The sequence below is a fragment of the Elgaria multicarinata genome, chromosome 4 (assembly GCF_023053635.1).
Source record: "Elgaria multicarinata webbii isolate HBS135686 ecotype San Diego chromosome 4, rElgMul1.1.pri, whole genome shotgun sequence".
In the NCBI taxonomy this organism is placed as follows: Eukaryota; Metazoa; Chordata; class Lepidosauria; order Squamata; family Anguidae; genus Elgaria; species Elgaria multicarinata.
Genome location: NC_086174.1, coordinates 122,882,165 through 122,905,136, shown reverse-complemented (window position 1 = coordinate 122,905,136; position 22,972 = coordinate 122,882,165).

Here is a 22,972-nt window from a genome sequence, read left to right as displayed (position 1 = left end):
AGGCAGAATTAACTCAGTTTTTCAGCATGGAACGTTTCCCACTCAGGAGCATTAAATAATTTTGTAGTGCCTCTAATTTACATAATAAAAGTTGGCAGCACACCCTCTGCTATTAATTGCATTTTCGCTTGCCATAAAACTTTCATTCTTGTTCATCATAAAAATTATGTGTATAAATTAAGTTACTGATATTTTGTTGATAGGTTCTTATTAGTTACTGATGAAAACTGAAACAAAGAAAACCAATAAAACATAAATTGAACTAAAGAAAGCAAGAATCCAGAATTTGGCTCCCATCCCTTTCAATTTCACCAAATTAGTTTCCTGGACATTTCAATTACAGCCTGTGTAAGCACTACACTCAATCTTTTCTAAAAACTGCCATACATCAGCCAAAATGAGTGACATTACAGATACTGATTAGGTATAACTTTTAAGTAGCACTTCCAGATGTAACAAACTGAGAAAAAGCACCTTCTACAAAATGATTGTTTTGCTTTGTTGAAGGTGATGTAGAATATTTTATCTAGGCTATTTCTAAATGGGTGGCTCCTTGCAGTAATAAATCATTGCCCTTCTGCTGTAAGCTACAAGCAGAATTGCAACTGACTTTTCACACCACAGACATATTGTACTTTTCCTGTCTATACATCCCACTGTGTTCTATCCATACCAATGGGCATGACATAGCGGCTATGGGTGGGGACGAGGCAGGCCCAATTAATCTCAGGGGCCTTTTGACAAACAAACAGACTTCCAATCTTTTTTTAAAAAAACAAACAAACACCAGTTCATGTAATGCTAAGCACTTTTTTCATTTAAGCATGATTGCTCACGAAATAGCTATTTTAAAAAACCGTTTGGTTTGAATCAGAAATACAGATAATAGTATTTAATGAAGCAAAAAAAACCACATGTTGCTAAAATGGTGGTGACCAGAAAGTTTTCTTTATTTTTAAAATAAGCATTATAGCCTTACAGCTCTTTCATTTAAGCAGTATTTGCTATTTCAATATTTTTTTTAAAAAATTGCTAAACCAGCATTTTAGTGCTAATGAAAAATGTGGTAATTTTATTTAATGGAGTAATTAAAATGGCATCCACTGCAAATGTGTGCTGCAAATAGTGAATGTGTGCTGAGCTCTGAGAGGTTCACCTTTCTGATATATTATGGCCCAAATTCAAACCACACTGTGTAAAAACATGGGAGAGTAGCATTAAGGACACATACACCTGGGGGCGATCGCATTACTCTTCTGCCTTCCTCAAAAAAGTCAGACTATCTTCAGTAAGAACAGGAATGGAAGAAACACTGGGAAAACATGGGCGAATTAAAGATGGATGACAATGCATGGTGATTCCATACTAAATGCTTAGTGTAGAAGTGCCCCTAGACCTTGAAGTCATGTGAGAAGTCGGCATGTATACCTTGAACTCAAAGTTTTGCTTTTTCACAAGAAGATAAGGCTCATGCAATGCACTCTGAAGAGTGTCTGGAATTGGTGCAAAATGCAGCAGCTAAAATGCATGGTTATTGGGACCATATTACACTTGTCCTGCAAGGCCTACACTGGTTGCCAATTGCTTCCCAGGCTCAATTCAAGGTGTTTGTCTACACCTTTAAAGCCCTAAACAGTTTAGGACCTAGATATTGTATCTAAGAGATCATCTGCATTGCTATAATCCTTCCAGAGTGCTGCAGAGGCCCCACGCATGAAGGGGTTTTCTCCTGTGTTGCCTCCCCCCAAACTAGGAATGCATTGAGGCCACCAGTGAGGGAGGAAGCAGCAGCCATGCATTTCTCCACCGTGCCTGGGTCCAGCTCCAGCTGAGAGCCCCCTCCCTCCTGCTACCAACTGTCCCTGCAGAGGCCACCAGTGAGGGAGGAAGCAGCAGCCAGACACCTCTCCACCGTGCCTGGGTCCAGCTCCAGCTGAGAGCCCCCTCCCTCCTGCTACCAACTGTCCCTGCAGAGGCCACCAGTGAGGGAGGAAGCAGCAGCCAGGCACCTCTCCACCGTGCCTGGGTCCAGCTCCAGCTGAGAGCCCCCTCCCTCCTGCTACCAACTGTCTCTGCAGAGGCCACCAGTGAGGGAGGAAGCAGCAGCCAGGCACCTCTCCACCGTGCCTGGGTCCAGCTCCAGCTGAGAGCCCCCTCCCTCCTGCTACCAACTGTCTCTGCAGAGGCCACCAGTGAGGGAGGAAGCAGCAGCCAGGCATCTCTCCACCGTGCCTGGGTCCAGCTCCAGCTGAGAGCCCCCTCCCTCCTGCTGTCCCCTGTAACTGCTGAACTTTCCAACTAAGATTGTAGTGCCTGAATTTGCTTTCCTTTTCCCCCTCCTCCTCCTCCCTCCCAATCCCCTTTCCTTTTGTGTCATGTCTTTTAGATTGTAAGCCTGTGGGCAGGGACTGTCAAGAAATACTTTTGTAAGCCGCCGTGAGAGCCTTTTTTGGCTGAATGGCGGCATAAAAATACTTAAATAAATAAAATAAATAAATTCCCTCAAGCAATACAATGGCTCCCACTCCCTTGGCCTTTACAAAGAGCATAAAGATGCATCTTTTCAATTTAGCCTTTTAAAATCTGTAGTTTTTAATGTTTTAATGTATTTATTTATTGTTGGAAAGTTTTATCATTTTAAGTTCTTGTACACCACCTTGATGGCATTTTAGCAGATAAGATAGCATATAAATGGTAATCATAAATAAAGTTAACAGTAGATTTTTCAAGGAAGTGAATCTTGTTTTCATTTTCACACATAAGATAAAATTAGGCGCTGATGTAAAAAGAAATTATCAAAAGAAATTATTTCCTAGCCACTTTGTGGCAGTTGTGGTGGAGATTTACTGTAGAAGGCATTCTTTGAAAAGGATTCAATGCGTAGCAGCTATTCTGCCTCCAGAAACCTACCAAGTTCACAATGAACCTACTCCATGAAGACCAGAGGCCTGGTATGGCTTAGTTACCTGTGTTTAAAGTAGCACTGTGCCGAATTTTCCCCTCTGTTTATTTTCAACCACCTGTTTGGAGGAGGAGTGAAAAGAAATTGCACCTGAAAATTGTGGTGAGGAGTGAGAACTGTGGATATTTTTTTCAGTGTGCAGGGTTTCATTCATTAACTTGCTGTAAGGAGATGGCTGAGGGGTGATGGTGTGTGTGTACTCTTCATTTTACTGTTTTTATCTCATTCTGTCCTTGCAGCCTTTCCAGCTACTTGAGCTTTCTGAAAAGCCCCATGGAAGACTTAATGACTCAGCTTTTCCTCTGATTATTCTGCTCCACCCCTAAGTCGATCATGTCAGATGATGCATGCGCCTCTAGTGTGCCATTTTTCCCCGCCATTGCTGTTGTTAAACAATTGGAAATCAGAAACCCTTCCAAATCTATTGCAAAAATCACAGACAGGTCTACCAATAATTCTGATCTACCTTCTACCCACCTATTTGACAGAAAGGGAGACCAGTCTGTACTGAGGCTAGAAGGATCTTTCTGTCAGGGAGCTTCCCATTCCTTCATTACTGGAAAGAGCAGCATGTAGTTTCCAAGAGCATCAGTGAAAAAGATAATTGGCAGTCATCACCAGCTGAAGGAAATATTGATTTATCATTCAACATCCTGTTCCCTCATGCATTCTTCCAATCATCCATCTTATGTATTTTTCCCATAGGGCACAACTGGAGTTAGAACACTTGGGTAGCTGTATTTTTGACTTAATGCTTTTGTTCTCAGAATTTCCCTGTGTCTTGGGGATTTGAGAAGTGCCTGAAGAGAGACGTTTCACATATCAAACCAGAACAAGTGGCAGAGTTCATACGTATCTATCCCAGTCCTTGGCTCCCACCAAGCCCCTGCTCCATGCAACCCTTCAGCCAATCATAGCCACTTCCACCAGCCCACACCAAAGCCAGAAAGGTCCCAAACTGCACTGAATCCACAGGGATAGGGAAATATGTCACAAAATGAATTTGGGGGAAATTACTTCCATTAGTATTATTTCACTAGTCATCTTTCGTAATTATTATTTCTTCAATATAATAGACATTTAGCTGTCTTATCTTAAGTTGGTGTCAGATAATAAACAATAACAAAAAAGAAAAAAATCATCGATTTATTTATTAATTTTTTAAAAAATGTACTAACTTTTATCAGCATAGGAATGTGCAAGTTTGTGAGTAGTCCAGATGCCAGATGAAGAGTTCTGTGCAACTCAAAAGCTGGAATATTTCTATACCAACAGAATTTGGTCCCGTAACTGGTCCTGTATGTCTCCCCACACACACCCCTTTACCTGTTGGTGGGATTCAAGACTTGTCAAATGCATTTGCAGAAACCCTCTTTCCAGAATGCCTGATGATGTCTCAGACATGGAAATCTACAACATTGTGCTGCAGCAGATGATCCACACCTGGCCACGATTTTCAAGATCTCCTGCTCTCTATCATGCTGTCATGTCCTGCCTAATTGTTCACTTTGTAATGAGGTATGACAGACTGGGGGAAGGGCAATGGGAAATGCTTTGATATTTTTCACAGATGGGAGTTTATTTGGTCTTTTATCCTACTTCACACATTCAAACAGGAAAGCTACTGTTGCAAGGGAGAAGGCTGAATGAAACAAAAGCAGTGACACAACCTCCAACAAAAAACGCTTCTTAGAAAGGAGAGAAATAATGGTTTAAGGAGCAAGCCTCTGCATGTTTAGACAGGGAAAAGTCCTCCACCTCCCAGGATTCCCCAGCCAGCTCTGCATTTTTCTGTCTAAACCTGCATTGGATTGCTCCTTTAATCTCAATTAAGCCTTTATAGAAACAGCCACAGAAGCACCATGTCAATTTAAAGCAAACTTGCTGAATGCAGCCCACTAAGTCAATGTAGCCCACCAGGGAGTCAATCAGCCTCTTTTTATACTGCTTGCCTGGGGCTAAAAGCACACACTTGGAGTGGGGCATGTATGTTGTCAAGCACCTAGCAGACTCCATAACATGGCTGGTGGGCTACTTTTAGCTAGTTGGGTCACAAATTACCCAGGTTGTACCATCCAAATGTGTGCAGCATGTATCGATGCTGCTTAAAGAGGATATCTAACAAAGGTGGCATATTGCTTGAATCAAAATCCTTAAGGCTGGTAGCTATGCATAGCTGCATATGAAACAAAAATATCTCGAGATAAAACTGTATTTGCTTGCTGAAGAACCCATAATGTGGCTTTGAACAGAGGTAGATTTATCTGTCTAAGGGCTGAATCTTATGCATGTTTAGACAGAAAAAAATCCTTCAGTTCCCAGCATTCCCCAGCCACCTAAGTTGAAGGACTTTTTTCTGTCTATACATAAATGGGATTGCAACTTAAAAGAAGACAGATTTATTTATCTAAAAGTCTTCAGATAGTTAGATAAACAAACAGAATGATGCATAGACACAAAAACACAGACACACGGATGGCTTAATTTCATCTTTTCTGCTGGCTTCAAGATAAACGTACTTTGAGGGAATATTAGATTAGAAATTTATTTCAGGTTTAATATACTGTTACAAAATATATTTATAGTTCAGAGCAAAAGTGAAAGTATTTGTGCAATGTAGATGTGCACATTTGAGAATAAGTTGTTGTTGTTATTATTATTATTATTATTATTATTATTATTATTATTATTATTTTAATTTATACCCCACCTATACACAAAATACCCTAGAGAGCATACAGAGTTAAAAACAATTAAAACAAGATGAAATGATCAATAAAACAATACAACATAAAGTCAATATACAATGGTAAGCAATAAGATTCTAAAAAGGGAAGGCCTGCTGGAATAATAAAGTCTGTAATGCCTGCTTAAAGAAGCCATCAAGTGCATTTCATCTGGCAGGTCATTCCACAGCTGAGGGGTGGCAAAGGAAAAGGTCCTCTGGTGTGTGACTGCCAATCTCACATTAGGCAGTCGAAGTAGATGACCTGCTGAGGACCTTGAGTGGCACTTTATATTTTGTCCAGAATAGTTATTACTGAGTTCTTAACAGCATCATATATCAGACTATGCTTAAGAGGATCAAGATTAAGTTACTGTTTGTGTTTCATTTTAGTTCACACTTGTTTATTTCTTTTGGCCAGCATGAATTAGACTAGAGGTATAGAAAACCCAGGACGTGGACATAGAGCAGTACGACAATGGAACCAATTACCTTGGGAGGTGGTGGGCTCTCCCACACTAGAGGCCTTCAAGAGGCAGCTGGACAGCCATCTGTCAGGGATGCTTTAGGGTGGATTCCTGCATTGAGCAGGGGGTTGGACTCGATGGCCTTATAGGCCCCTTCCAACTCACTATTCTATGATTCTATAATTCAGCCAGCAAAGCCTCCTGGAGTTTCTTCAGTGGGCTGGCCTTGGCCTTCATGCCTCGCCCCTGAAGGAATCCCCAATGCTAATGTAAACCCTATGGAGATGATTTGGTCCCTTGGGCAGGGCTCTCGCTCTGAGAGAGAGGCCTGGAGAAGCAGCAGCAGAGAGCAGGAGAGCCAGTTCTGCTGAAAGTTATGTGAATCCTGTTTAATTATAAACCCTTATCACCTTGTATAAGGTAAATTCAAATGTTAATTGTGTACAGTAGCATTTCAAGAGGTGGGGAATCTTTTTGTATTGATAATTGTACTAATTATATTATTGCAGGGCTAATACTCTGAACTGTCTTGTTACTCCTTGGGGATTGCCCTGGGAATTAAAAGTTGAACAAATGTACCAAAAGGGACTCCCAGAGTACTTGACGCACCAAGCAGGATTGAGCTGCAAGCAAGAAATCCATATTTATTGTTGTGTGGTTGCACAAAGAAGGACAGACTGTGGCATATTTCTGTCTTTCAATGTTTAGTAAAGACATGTATTCTTTGCAAGTTTGTTCTAATTAAGCCCCATAGAACCCACAGTAGGAGAAGTTATAAAAGTTGGCGCCCAACGTGGGGCTTAATTATAACAAACTTGCAAAGAATCTTTAACAAAAATGTCTTTACTAAACATTGAAAGACAGAAATATGCCACAGTCTGTCCTTCTTTGTGCAACCACACAACAACAAATATGAATTTCTTGCTTGCAGCTCAATCCTGCTTGGTGCACCGAGTACTCTGGGAGTCCCTCTTTGTAGACTTGTTCAACTTTTAATTCCCAGGGCAATCCCCAAGGAGTAACAAGACAGTTCAGAGTATTAGCTCTGCAATAATAAAATTAGTACAATTATCAATACAAAAAATGATTCCCCACCCCTTGAAATGCTACTGTACACAATTAACATTTGAATTTACCTTATACAAGGTGATAAGGGCTTATAATTAAACAGGATTCACATAACTTTCAGCAGAACTGGCTCTCCCACTCCCTGCTGCTGCTTCTCCAGGCCTCTCTCTCTCAGAGTGAGAGCCCCGCCCAAGGGACCAAACCATCTACTCCATAGGGGTTACATTCTTCCCTGCTAAAATACTGTCATCTCGACAGTACCTTACACTATCTGATAACAGCTGGGATGCAGGTGGAGCTGGCCAAGTTGTTGGGCAAGTTGCTTGTTGCCCCTAAGGGGAGGCCAGACACCACACAAAGCGAGGGATTTGCATAGTGGTGGGAGCAGCAGCTGCTACTTCCCATGTCAGCCAAGTCCCTTTCTCTGTGCTGGGAGAGAGGCTAAAAAGGGTGGGGCAAGGTGATGCAATCATTGGGTGGGGCCATACCGACTGATGCCAGCTGTCCAAGGAGGGTCTGATAATCAATCCCCACCACAATATCTAGACTAAGAATATCCCCTTAATAGGTTAGAGAAGCAGGTCTGAATGTTTTGTTAATCTTTCTGAAGGAATGAATAAATCAAGTTCCATGGTAGTTTCATTTCTTTTAAGGGAGGAACTGATGTCAGCTATTCTTTTCTGCCATAGGCAGAAGATGAGGAGGGGATGATAGAGATCTGCATCCCTATTTCAGTGCTCTTCCTTATGCAATCAAGGGTTGCTTGAGGGGGAGAATGAGGCTATGCCTGCTAGTCCCTCTCCATGTCTCAGGAGGCATATTTGTAGAAGGAGCCTGTTTTATTTGTGGAGGCCATCCCTGTGATGTGATCAGGGTTCACCATCCCAGGGGGAACCAACACACAAGGAGAGACATATAGACAGCAGGGTCAGGAGACAGCTTCTCCTCAGCCATGAACATTTTCATCCAAATCCACAATAGTTCACAAGAGCACAACATTCCAGAGTATCAAATTGGAGTCTGCAGAGGCTCATCTGTGTTATTGTTCAGAGTGAGAGGCAGGGAGGAAACTCCAACCTTAGTGTCCTCTTGCACCTTCCTCTTTCTCTAACAGTAGCTCTTCACCTCAGAAATGTGACTGGGAGAGGAGCATGACGGACATTTTTCTCAACGATATTCCTTTCTCTCTTCAGGCAGCAGCAAACCAAATATATCAGCAGCCCTTACAACCTAGTTCAAAGGGGTTTGAGATAGGGATAGGCAGAAAGTAGATCCCCAGGTGTTTTGGACTTCAACTACCAGCATTCCTGACCATTGGTCATGTTGGCAGGAGCTTCTGGGAGTTGAAATTCCAAAATCTAGAGATCTACCATCTGCTACCCTTTGTTTAGGGTATAAACACACACAAAGCCTGTTTATCTGCTCCATGATTTCTTAGTCTCATGGGACATGTTGTAGCATTTGGATAGAGAGTGATATGGATAGAACAAAGCACCACAATCTTTGAAAACAGTTTGAGAACAGTTCTGGAAGCAACAGAGCACGTCCCACAACTTTGTAAAGTATTAACAGATGATAACTCAGTATCATTCTTAAAGCTCTTCGTTGAATCAACATTGCTTAAAGAAGTTATGTTGTATGTGCTCCTTCATTGTAATTTTTAAATATATATTTTTTAAAAAATGGTATGATGACCAAAGCATGTACTTGCTAAGGCTGCACTGGGAAAACTCACACCTTGGTTTCTATTATAAAACAGGTTTTATAGTTGCTATAAAAAGAATAAAGTATTTAGAAGGCTGCTTGGCTCCTCACCAAATGCCGAGCACAGTTCAAGGTCACTGTCCTAATATTCATATCTCTGTTTGAAATAGACCTTCAGAAGTTGTGTGATTCCATTTCCTCCCATGACTGTGAGCTGCAGCAACAGTTAGGCTCCACTGAAAAAAAAAAAACAGTCATCTGATAAGATGTTGTGCATTAGGAGTTCAAAAGGAGACAGAGCTTTGAGGGGAACTGCAGCAATTCCCTCTCACAGGAGGCCAAAATTCATAGAGAAATCAGTAGTTTCAGAGTTTTAACAAGATTAATTTTGACTTGCAACTAGAGATGTATTAACAACCTTGTGCTCATTCCCAAAGGGGCTCAATCTTTTGGGAGTGTTCCAGGTGACGGTCTGCAAAGCGATGTTTTGTTCAAGTCTGATGAGGCAGAGTCAAATCTAGCTATGCAGGATCACATGGCAGGGCCCTGGGCAGATCAATGATGGCTGGAACTAATTCAGCAGGAGCTGTTGTCTCAACAACATGCAGAGGTCTTCTCCATATGCCTCTGAGGAGCTGCTGACTCCTCTGTGTGTGTGTGGGGGGGGTGCCCTCTGTGTCCAAGAAGTCTGGCCAATCTATGTCCTCTTTTCTGGAAGGTCCTGGAGTAACAGAAAACTGTTCACTGGATAATGACTCCTTTACCTTGGAGACTTCCTCTGATGTAGAGGAGGGATCAAGGCCAGAGAACTTAACAGATCCAATCAAATACTTGCAAAATGCTCATGGGCTCCTATTATATGCTGTCATCACTGTCTCCACCACTGCTGCCTCTCCTTCCCCTGAGATTGGAGAAATGGGGGAAGGGACAGCGGTGAAAACACCTGCAGCTTCTGCTGCCTGACAGAGCTTCCTTTCCTGCTGGGGAGGGGCCTGGATGTGCCAAGCATGAAAACAATGCTATTTTGTTGTCAATTATTGCAAGAAGAAGGGCCTCCGGTGGAACTATGATATATTAGTCTACATATGTGTGAAGCTATTGATATTTTCTTTTTTCCTTTTTGCTCTTGGAAAGACCTAGAGAATGAATAAAGATTAAAGAAAAATAAAATAAATGAAAATGAAGGAGTTATTTGGAATCGTAAGGTAGAAACTAATATAGTTCATTTTAAAAAGGTATTTGGGTGAGGATGAGCTTTAATATTCCCTATAATTGTTCAGAGTTAAAAAAAATTAGAACCAGAACCAGTTCAGAAATCCACAGTAATTGCTAATGAATAAATGAGAGAAGCTGTGGCTTAGGAAGGACAGTTACCAAAATTGTGGAGGTTATTGTATATTGCAGACCTAGGTCCCACTTAATTCTTAGCCACCTTTCTCCAGCCCAATTCACGTTGTGACAATACATTTTCAGGCATAATCTTGTGATTGACAAAACCAAGCCACATTCAGCGAGCTTTTCGGGACTACAATGAGATGTAACTGCTGTAATGATGGTTATTATATTGTTGAGGTCCTGTAGAAAGCCTCTGCTTTATCGCCTTGACTTATTCTTTTCTGCTCTCCGCCTCCCACCTGTTTTTCTTTCTGCCAAGATGTGCGTGGCAAATATACTGTTTGTTAGGAAATAGCTGTCAATAAAACACATGATGTGTTTGCTAAAGATAAAGATGAATTGTTGCAAGCACATATGTGAATGATTCTGGGTAGGCATCAATTTATTCTCTAGGAATTGATTGCAGATATGTAGGACTTCCTCTTTTTTATGTCTTTTCCTTCATCTGGCATGCACAAAACAATCACACTTGTGCCTTTATTTTACCCATAGCTTGCCCTCTCTGCAACATGTTCGGTTAAAATGCAGAAAAACAAGCAAGGCTTAATCACTGGGACTGTTTTATTCAGTGTCTGAAATGACTTCTGCATTATAGCATTTCTAAATAAATGTTTGCCTGAAATGCAGACCTGATAAAATAATTTAACTCAGCAGGATATATAGTAACCCAACCAAGTTCCAGTATACAAGTGGGCCTCTTATTAATCACTTGGGCCACTCATGTGGCTAAAGCTGGGAACACATTAAAGTATATTCCTAAGCAGTGCTCTCATAACTGTTGAATAATTTCCCTGTAATTAATATAGCTCTAATCACAGGTTTTCCATTATAAAGCCATATTGAAAGATACGACTGAAATTGCATTCTGTTTTCTTTCTCAAAAGATATCTGTTTTCTCAAGGAAATTGCCCTATAACATTTGGCTTAGTAATATATTTGAAACTGCATAGAAAGACTTAAATACAACTACAGTATGGACAATTTATACTAAAATCTTTAATAGTATCCTCGGCACAGTGGTTATTTCTGAAGAATTATATTGACTTAAGAAATGCAAGGAAGCATCTGGCAGGCAGCATCTTTTATAGAAGATGTCTTTAACACTGCAATTTTTTAGGCGAATCATTTTAAAAAGGCAAGTAATTAAAAGTATCTAGTAAATTAAAACAACTTTCAGTCCTCCCTAGCCTTCTCTTTCCATATCCAATTACAGCATGACACGTACTCTCAAGTAAGCCATGGAGAGAGAGCAATCCTATGGCCACTGGCCACTGTCTAGAGGGCCATAGGATTCTTCTGTGTCTGGGAACCAAGCCCAAAAGCTAGGGTGACCATATGGAAAGGATGACAGGGCTCCTGTAACTTATTGTACAAAAAAAGGGTATTTCAGCAGGTATCATTTGTATCCTAAAAAAAACCACTCTCCCCACCTGTTCTCCTGCCCCCTTGTAGCTGGCGCAGCAAGATCTCTGCACTCGGAAATGGAGCACGGAGAGGGTAAAAAGGGGCTGGTCCTGGGGGCAGAGCTGGGAGGAGACCATGGAAGCTACTTTACACAGCTTCCTATCAGGTCTCCAGGCCCGTTCCCTCCTCCTCCATGAAGCCACACCTAATCCGGTAAAATTGCCCATCTAGTCAAAAATGCAGGGCAGCCAAAACAAGAAGGAGAGGATCCACTCCAAGCTCCGGCCACCCTGCATAGGATAGCTAGCAGCCTCCGATTTCAGAGGCTGGTGATGTTCCAGATAGGATTGCGCCCTTCGGCAACAATCCTATATACACTTACCTGGAAGGAAGCCCACTGAACTCAAGGAGCTTACTTCTAAGTAAACATATGTAGGATTGTGCTATTAGTCATCAAATTCTGTTAGACATTAAAGATTAAGCGAAGCCAACAATAGTTGTTAATGAATGTCTTTTGGAATGTAATAAATTGGATGTTCAGTACGTTAGAGGGGAATGGATTACGGACCTGGAATGCTCTATAAACAGCCTAATTAATGGAAAGTTGCCTTAGCTTCCATATGGACTATTTAATGTATATTGGACACCACAGAAGTTGGCTAAATTCTTACAAAGAGCCTTGTGGAATCTTAAAGTCTAACAAATTTGTTGTCATAAGTCAGATTTCCCCAACTGCTGCCCTCTAGCACTTCAGCTCCCATCAGCCACAGCCAGGTAGGTTTGCACATTGTGTTTATGTCAGGCATAGGTTCCAGCAAACCCAATAAGGCCTTGCAAGTTGTAGTTAGATTTAATTAGAACTAGTTTGAAATGTCAGAATCTGTGCAAACTTATTTCTGTCAGAGTTCTCACTCTGTCTGTTGACCTTGAATTTACATGGTTTCTCTAACTTGAGAATGTTAGAAAGGTGGGGGACCCTTGTTGAAGTAGTCACTCAGATTGTAGCATCAACTTGGTGGGCTGAGCAGTGCCACTCTGTTTGGACACGGGCATGACTTTACAGGTGAGAGCCCTGTCTTTCGGGTGGTTTGAGTCAGGCGTACGCCTCTCTTTATAAGCTGGAGCAAAGGGGAGGAGCCTTTGCTAGGATCGCCTTTCAACTCATGGTCCAAAATCCCTTCTTGTTTGGATCCAACCTTGTTTGTGACTTTGAAAGAACTCTGCACATGGATTCTCTTCTATTTGGACTTTAGATTACTAAGGACTGTGCCATGAAAAGAACTGTGAGGCTTTTCATAGACTTGAACTCACATTTCCTGTGGATAGTTTGTTTTGTTTTGTGGTCAGCTCAACGTAGCAGCAGGTTGGGATTGATTATGACTGTTGGACTTTTCCTCTGCTGACTCAGGTGACAAGGAGTTTCCCTGTGCTAAATCAGAAGCACGGGATTTCTTGTGCCTGAGATTTCTTGTGCCTAAGATTGTGTATGTTATCAACCGCTCAGTGTAAGGGTAGATGGGGTTGATTTTTATTGTTGGACTTTCCCCCTGTAAACTCAGGTGGTAGGGATTTTCCGGTGCTAAAGTACAAACACGGGAGTTATTGTGCCTGAGATTTTTACCCACCCCGTGATCTTGCTTAGGCTTTGACCATGTTCCCTGAGTTACCAACATGTGGCCGCGTTTGGACTAGTTCCCTTGGGATGGTTTGTTATGCCCTTCTAGAATTACTCAGAGAAGTCTTACAGCTTCAAGGTCGAGACAGGGAGTGAGAACTCTGACAGAGATAAGTTTGCACAGATTCTGACATTCCAAATTAAATCTAACTACAACTTGCAAGGCCTCAACGGCCTTGCTGAAACCTGTACCTGACAGCTAAATGCACAGCTTACAAACCCCTTTCAGATCTTTGTGTTAAATGTGCAACGATCTCTAAGGGCTGAAACAGACTTCGCTTTAACTGTGTGTCTAGCAGCTACATCTTTTTTCATTTTTACTCTAGCGTAGGTGCATCCACCCCACATACAGGTTGGGACACCAGCATGGGGGGTAGGGAGCTTTTTAGCTAGACATAGATTTAAAGTAATGTCTGTTTTGACCCTAAGAGCAGCCAAGCATCCAGGGACATTGTGGGGAGGGCTTTGTAGGTGTCCCCTGCTGTGCTCAGTTTTAGCCCTCCTGTGCTGAAGGCCAACTCCTGCATAGGGCTATAGAGCTCCATTAAACTATCTCAACAAGCTGGGAGAGAAATTCATTCCCTATCTTGCTGCACTGTGAGAGTGAGCAATGGCTCTTAAGCAGTGTAGCACAGCAGTAGAGAATATATCACCCTGTTGCCAAGGTAAACAGTCTCCCAGGCTGGCTCAAGACATTTTGCTTCCTGAGTTGAAGAACAAGTTAGCGCCCCCACCCCAATTCCGTCTAGAGAAGAATGTTACTTCAACAGAATATCTTCTGTTGCTCCTGAGGGCAGTAGAAGATGCAGGGCACATACAGTTTGATCCTACGACACCTTGCTGCCCCCCTGAGTTAGCTGACTCACTCTGCCAAATGCTAAGGCCGGGCCTGCAGCCTCCCCCATGCCTCACTGCAGTGGTATCCTTGTCTGGCCTTCTAGCACAGTGACAATTTGGGGACATGCTCCCTTCATCTTTACTCCAGACAAGAAACAAAACAAAAACACGTTATCTTTGTTCACAGCCTCACCCCTGAATCATCACAGAAAGTGGGCAGTTTCAGCCCTGCTTAAAATGTCTCAGTGGCCTATGTGTATTGAGAATATAATGAAGGGGGGGGGGGGGTAGAAGATGAAGGAATTTAAATGCCTAAATTTTATTGAAAATCAATTGCATTTTCTGCCTTTCATTTAATTACAAAGGGAAATAACTAAAAACATGTCTGCGAAAATAATATATCCATATGTACAAGATGTGATCCGTAATTCAGATTTTTTAAAAAATCAGTTGTGCATTTAAAAGCACTACACAGGCGTGAAAGTTAAAATGCTTTGGTACTGTCAGGATTTAAAAGGATAACGGGATTAAAAACTCTCTGTAATTACAAAACCTTTGCTGTGTTTTTTTTTAATTGGTTCCACGGCCAATGTAGAAATATGAACCCTTTCTTCTCTTTCAACAGTACTAATGAGTAGCGAATTTCAAAGTTCTACAAAGGCAACAACTAGAGCATTAAAAAAAATCAACTCCTTATTCCTCTTCCTCAGTAATTTCATTTAATGTCCCCCTAGCTTTTACGAAGTAGATCAGATGCTAAATGGAAGAAAATGTATTGGGATCTTTTGTGGAACTCATCCACAAAATGACTGACACTGGTGCAGTCATGTTGTGTCAGCTTCTGCTAGGATTGCGGGTGGGGTATGGGTTCAACATGTAGGTATCCTCCTCACCACTAGGCTATGGAATTGCTGGCTGTGTGATGGATAAAATGGCAGCCAGACCCTTCCCCATGGAGTTTTGGCTTTTTCTTTAGCAAAAGGTTGGCTGATTGGAGCCTGCTAGTAAGATTCACAGAGTTCTGCTAGTCCAAATCCCCCCATGTGGTGAATCTCTCCTGTGGGGAACTCACCGTGGTTTGGAAAGCAACACGTGTATCTTTTCCACTCAGCTACTATGTACCCAGATGGCCCTGTAAGTCAGTCGCTTTTATTTGGGAGATGTTTTAAACACTTTAGAAACACCAGGGCTTCTGTTAACAGAGGAATTTAGGACATTTCTTCACCTTCCACCCCGATTCTCTCTTTTTTTAAATTCAAATTATTGTACTCTGCTGATACAAGGCTGTTAATATTTCATCGCTTTTATCATATTAAGCCACAACAGTCATCTTAGCTAAGCACTCTGCATTTAAATTGCATGGTTTATGTATACCCAGACAACTGGAATGTAGTGCTTTCCTTTAACTGGGGCTGGCACACTAATTACCTATCCATTTCCCCCTGTTCAGCTAATGTAACTCATCATTACTGCCTGCAAAAAAAAAGAAAAAAAGAAAAGAAAGAAAGAAAGAAAAAGGGTAGAAGTTGTGGCAAAAAGGAAGCTGTCTCTTAAACTTGTGCTTCTTAAATTCACTGTGTCTTATTACATTTCAACTATCTAAGAATTAAAGATTAGATGAGACAGAACTGACACCATGAAATACACGAGTCTTCTTTGCTGCACAATGTTAAATATTTCATAGCTTAGTACAATTTTATCTGGCAGATTATTTCCATACCATATGCAGACACAAGAAAGACACATGTTGGAAGGAAGAGGAAAGCGAGGAACAATTTATTTATTAATGTATCTCTTCAGCAAAAAAGTGATTTTAGTGCTTTGAACACAGCAGTTCAGCAAGCAATTCAGTTTACATCTAGTCCTGAGCTTACAATAGTCCAGGCCTGTACGGGTTGTATGGCACCAAGTTGAATACAGCACACTGGCCTCATATGACAGCCTTCCTAGAGCTGCATAAAGCTTCTACTTTTATGCTAGTCCAGGATTGCAAAAGCATTTGTTTGTTGGTTTGTTTTAAAGGCAGGGTGGATTTGAATTACGATTTAAATCACTACTCAGAAAGACTCGATTTAATCATGTGACTTCCCCCACCCCCCAAAGTGCACTGTTCCTTGCTATATTTTACACAACTCAGAGTTACCAAAGACTCATTCTTAAATAATCTTAATATTTACAACCAGATGAAGTTTCATTTTTAGAATAGCAAATTTTCAGATTAGTTTTACAGTTATATAAAAAAATACTGATTTGGTTATACTATTAGAAACACATCATAGATAGATAATTATGAAATTATTGTGAGGTGAACTATCTCCAGTTTAATAGGTTAATCATTCATATTTGGACAACTTTTCTGCTGAACTTTATTGGAAGGAGAAAAATAATCTTACAGAAACCTCTAGAAGAGCATGACATTGTGAATGGATTAATGGAATTCATTTACCAAAAAAATTAAACAGCCTCATGCTACATAATTAAAAACTAATCCTTATTTCATGATGAATAACCTTTGGACTATAATGTATCTTAAATAGAAAACTATCTTTAGATAGATTTTATCTCAAAAAGCATTTTATTAAAAAAAATCCAATTTAAATAAAAAAAATCTGATTTAAATTTTAAAAAATCCAATTTAAATAAAAAAACTGATTTTTTTTATTTTTATTTTTTATTTTTTTAAAAAAAAAACATCGATTTTTATCCACCCTGTTTAAAAGTAAAGGGGTTGGCAAATACTTGGCAGGTAGCAGTAAAGATGGACAAATCTGTAAGTTCCAATCTGCTCAGTTTCTCATTTTTCCAACCATGAGTTTCATCCATTAGTTTGCAATTTTTGGTTAAAAATAGGGTGACCATATGAAAAGGAGGACAGGGCTCCTGTACCTTTAACTGTTGTGATGAAGAGGGAATTTCACCAGGTTATCCATATATACGAATAACACCTGCTGAAATTCCCTTTTCTATGCAACTGTTAAAGATACAGGAGCCCTGTCCTCCTTTTCATATGGTCACCCTACAGTACATGGCTGGAAGACTGTTTCTGGTTTAGCAGGTCAAAGGTTCTTTAGGCCTATGAGAGGTCCTTTATGTCCAGACTTTCTTAAAAGGCAGAATGTTGGTATCAATCCACACACATTCTTTAAGAAGTTGCAAATGATATAGCATGCTATAAACTTACTGTTGGTCTGAGGAGGATCCCCAAGAAGAGGCTAGCCTCCCAATTTTTAAAAATAATTTTTAAAAACCCATTTAAAATTAAATAAAAATCAAGAGTGGAAGGGAGCTTGGCAAACATCAAAAGAGGTGTTGGTGGGCACATTGGTGCCCATGGCACCATGTTGAGAGCTCAGTATTAAAGAGTCCCTGAGCATGGTGCTGGTACAACCCCACCAGAGACATTTTTTACCAGTTACCTTGAGCTTTCTTCCATGAGCTATGTTAGTGGCAAATTCCTTATCATTGATAGTGCGAATATCTTCTTTATAGTTACTCCCATGCTGTAGAATTCTCTGCCCAATGACTAACGTAAGTCCCACTGATTTCAATGGGTCCACTCTAAGTATGATTGTCTGGATCCTGTCCAATAGGCTTGTCCGCTGGCACTAGATGTGAAGAAAACCTTGCCTCCCCCCTTCAGGTCTACATCTCATTGATCTTCACTGTCCAATCCAGGTCTCGTATTAGAACATCTGAAAGCATTTGCTTGTGAGTTGGATTGAGGACTAAGAGAGATCAGTGCGAGTTTTAGGGTCATGGTGGTGTTCAAATTGGCTCTGAATGAGGCTTCACTATAGATATGAAGCAATGTTGCAAAGCACAATGCAGGGATAAAGAGAGCACAGTATCATTGAGATAACTGTGCATAATCACATAGATCTCCTGAACAGTTTTAGGTACATTACACAGCATATTTTTATTGCTATTAATTTAAATTTTGATGCATAACTCTGGTTGCAGTCGACTTCCCATCACCCCATTGATCATCATAATCGCCTATATTTTACAGAACAGACCCTTAGCATACAAATGATAAGCCTGGGCCAGTGCCCAGCACTGTGCAGCTCAATAATATACTTCTAGAGTGTGTCTTCAGAAGGCATTGGCATTAAAAACTCAGGTGTATTCATGCTTGTTGAGGAGGTTATTATAAAACTTTGTACACATTATGTAGAAGCAAGGGCCATTGATCACGTATAGGATTGTTAGAAGTGTGTATTCACATCTAAATCCTCTGAATTACTGTCTCCCATTACAACAGCACTTACACCTGACCTCAATGTCCTCTGGAAAGAGAAATATTTCAAAAATGCTCTAAGAAACTATTTCTGTACCTTTGTCAGTAAAACAGCATTATAAGATAAATATAGGCATTCTCTTATATGTTCTCCTGAAACTTGGTGGAATTACACATTATGAAGGAAACTAGTCTGTGTTCTCCCTCATAATACCAAAGGAAACATTTGTAATCCCAAGAACATTTGTAAAGGGAAGTCAGTGAGTAGGAGGGAACACAACATACAATACTTGTATTATCCTCTGCATAAGCCAGCAAAGTTCTAAAGGACTTTAAAATCTCCCCCACCTCACCCCACCCCACCCCACACAGTTGGACTCTGATCCTGAAAGTAGTGACAGGTTGTGGAAAAAGCATCTAAGGGACATGTTCCTTCCCACATCCCCCGTTACGTTATTCACTAGTTCTTATTTTGGCAAATGCCAGGAAAGTGTGTTTGTCCCCATGTATTTCCATTCTACATGCATCTATGAATCAGGAATGCTTCTTAACTATTTTGATATATATCTTACTTATTTACAGTGCAATACTATGTATATCTTCTCGGAAGTAAGCTCTATTGAGTTCAGTGGGGCTTACTTCCAGGTAAGTGTGTCTAGGATCGTAGACTTGTGCTGTGTCTCGACGAAGATGCTGTGGCATTGGAGCTGCGGGGCAGGAACACTAAGGCCATAGCTAGAACTAAGGTTTATCCCTGATTGTCCAGGGGTCAAACCTGTTCATCGAGGTTACACACAGGGGGTCCAGTGCTCAGGCAGGGGCGAACCCTGGATGATCCCAGGATAAACCTTGGGTCTAGCTGTGGCCTAAGTCTTAATTGCAGGAGGGCTTTCTGGCCAAAAAGCTGCAACAATAGTGTCCATTCAGCTTGTCTGTCCACCCTCTGCCCTGCCTTCCCAGCTTATCACAATGTACCCCCTGGGCCTTGATCTGCCCCTGGGAATGCCTCCAGCTTTTACAAGAAGCTTCACTTAAACATAAGCTCCAAAGAGGATTAAAAAAAATGGTAGTGGTTAGGGTGAGCAGAGGGCATGAAGGAAAAGTCCTACTGGACGCGCAGCAGACCACTTGCATGATGTTGTATTTTGCCTGGTGAGATGAGACGAAGCACTGAAATCGTGGTTTGTATAACTATTGCCATGAGTCAAATATGTTGCAGACTTCAATTATTTATCTTTAGAAAAGAAGTAAAGTGGAAGGATTAGAGACTTCAAAGATCTATTATAGCAGAGAGGAGCATCATTAATCACTAGCCCAGCATCTAAATACCATACAAAACAAGTATTATTAAAGTTAATCTTGTTAGCATAAATCTTTCAAAATTCAAAGCAGAGTACACATATGGCTTCTCCATTTAATTAGCTTGTGTGTGTTTTTCTTGAGGCGAAGAGAATTTTCATAGAGTATAAATAATCTAGGCCGTAATGTCAGATGTCATACAGTTTTTAACAAATCACTTAGCATTGAATTTATGGTCTGTTAGGTTTCTCAACAAGCCACTAACTATATGATAAGGTCAATGAAAAACATTAGGATATAGAATCAAACAAATTAAACACAAACATATGGGCTGGCCTATCCATAGGACACTGTAAAGGTCAAACACTCACACACCCACACACACTCCTACTGTATAGTCTTTCCCCAGGTGTTTTTCTCCCAGCACACTATTGAAGCCTAGTTGGAAAGGCCTTCAGGAGGTAGACTGCAGGAGTAAGAGCAAAGGGGAGGGTTATGAACCCAGTCATTTCTAGCTGAGGCCTTACTAGAACGAAGACCAGAATCCCAGTGAATATTGAGCAGGCAGAGTGTTATGTTGTGTTATACATGGTGTACAGGGACATAATTTAGGGCGGGTTGTAGGATTGCCAACCAACTCCAAAACATGGGCCTAGATAGTTTATTTCCTTTCAGTCCAGGATTGCCGCACAAGAACAGCAACGCTCCACCAGTTTCGTCCCACAAATTCATCCATCGGTCTAGTCACGCAATTTATTTGTGGCCTGAGAGGGCAAGGCTGAGCAGTAGAGGAAGCTTGCAATTAGAATAATAAAACATATGACTTCAAAATATAGTGTCATAAGTTTGAAGGGTTGGTTAGTTTGGGCTAGATAAAAGCTGGTGAAACCTGCTCTCTGGGTTTGGCCTTGTCTTCCATTTGTTAGGGAAACTGAAGTTTTGGGAGAAAGACTGAGAAAGAGACAGCGAGTGAGCTTTGAGCTCTGAAAAGCACCTTTAAGGGTACATTGACACAAACTGTGCCTCCACCTAAACTCAACATGTATACATGTAAATAAATTTAGATATTATAAAAAAACCCATCTATAGGGTGACCATATGAAAAGGAGGACAAGGCTCTTGTATCTTTAATAGTTGCATAGAAAAATGAATTTCAGCAGGTGTCATTTGTATATATGGGGAAGCTGGTGAAATTCCCTCTTTATCACAACAGTTAAAGCTGCAGGAGCTATACCAGAGTGACCAGATTTAAAAGAGGGCAGGGCACCTGCAGCTTTAACTGTTGTGATGAAGAGGAAATTTCACCAGGTTCCCCATATATACAAATGACGTCTGCTGAAATTTCCTTTTCTGTGCAACTGTTAAAGATACAGGAGCCCTGTCCTCCTTTTCATATGGTCACCCTACCCATATAAGTCTCCAGCAATCTCTTTCTCCAAAGGAAGCCAACCCCAGTGAGCATTGTAGCTGGAATTTCTACATTGCTTGGGGAAGTGAGTGTAAAACAGATGAGTAACAGCAAATAAAAAACAAAGCGTTAAGTCATTTTCTTTTTCCATTCCTTCTATTTCTTTGAGTGTTGCTGATGTTATCATTATCCTTCAGATTTTGGTTTCCTTTTTTATCCTTTGCCCTCTTTTTCTTCTCAGACTTTTTAACTAAATCATGACATTTTCAGTAAACATTGCTTAAGGCTGCAAACTTATACCTATCTACCTGGGAGTAAGTGCTACTGAACTCAGTCAGACTAACCCATGAGTAATCATATCCAGGATTATAAAATACTTCTTTTCATCCTGTTTGCACCCTTCTATGTTCTTTTTTTAAAAAATGTTGTTGTTCTAAGTAGACTACTGTAACAATGGCCCTTTCTACACCTAAAAGTTATCCCAGGCAAATAGATGGATCGTCCCTGCCTGCTCCCAGGATCCCCTGTGTGTCATTTAGATGCACAGGGATGATCCCAGGATGATCCTGGGAATATAGGCAGATGTAGAAACAGCCAATGTTTTGATTGGTCTTCCTCCCATATTCCCATCAAGCTTCTTGGTTCTGTTCTGCAGCCTGCAACTCACATTATTTTTTTCTGTATGCAAATATAAGTATGTTTCTCTGATTTTGATTTTTTTCTCTCTCATTCAATTTAAGATTCTGTTACATCCCTTCAATTTTATTCATTGGCAACTTTCTGGGTGAAATACATTTGTGTCTATCTGATGATGAAATGGCATCTTCCAGTGGAACAGATTTTCCCCTCCCACTAAACCTCCACAATCTACTCTGAAGGGCAGGGGGACAAATGGGGGGGGGGGCTGCAGATGGGAGGAGAGAAGGGGAAAGGTCACTTGTGTGAGCAGAAGTCTGCCCAAGCAATGTTAGTTGTGACCAACATTTCATCACCCCGTCTTCTTTCAAACCCAGGACCAATATGCACCTTTAGAATGTCCAAACAACTACAAATCAGATTATACCAGTTTTGATACCACCTTTCCATATAAAACTAGAACTTAGCTTCCCTCTCAGTGGCAATGAAAACTGTTGACTGACAAACCGTTAGCATACCAGGAAAATAACTTTCTATCTGTCTTCTAGCGCAAGCCAAGAGTAAATGATGCACATTTTTCCTTTCACAGTAAATTCCTTCACACTTCAGTCCTTGGCAGGATCTACACTCCTGCTTCAAAACGGTTTATAATTATATTGACAACTGTTGGGGCTCAGAACACATTCCTTATACTATTTTCAAACTGTTTTCAAAGTGTTATATCCTGTTTGGTGTAGAATTGGCCCTTGTTCCAAAACAATCCACCAAGACCTGTTAAATGTTTACCCCAGGCAGAAACAATTTTTAACACTACTGGACACATATTTAAAATACTCTCCATTTTAGCCCTCAGTCTGGACCAACTATATTTATACATAAGTATAAATCATATTACTGTTTAAATTACAATAAAGAAACTCAAGGAGAAATTAAAAGGAATAAAAAGCAGGAAATAGGGCGATAGAAGAGGTGCCTGAAGGAAAAGTGGGAGGTGAAAGATTGGGGGAAGGATTTGACACAAAACTGCATGAATGTATCAATATAGCCAACTCAAAAAGGTTATTTTGCTATAAGAATGGGGAAATGGTATTTCACAAGCAGACTTTTCTTCTCCATTGAGGTTTGGAATCTTTTTGGAAACAACCAAAGTGTTCC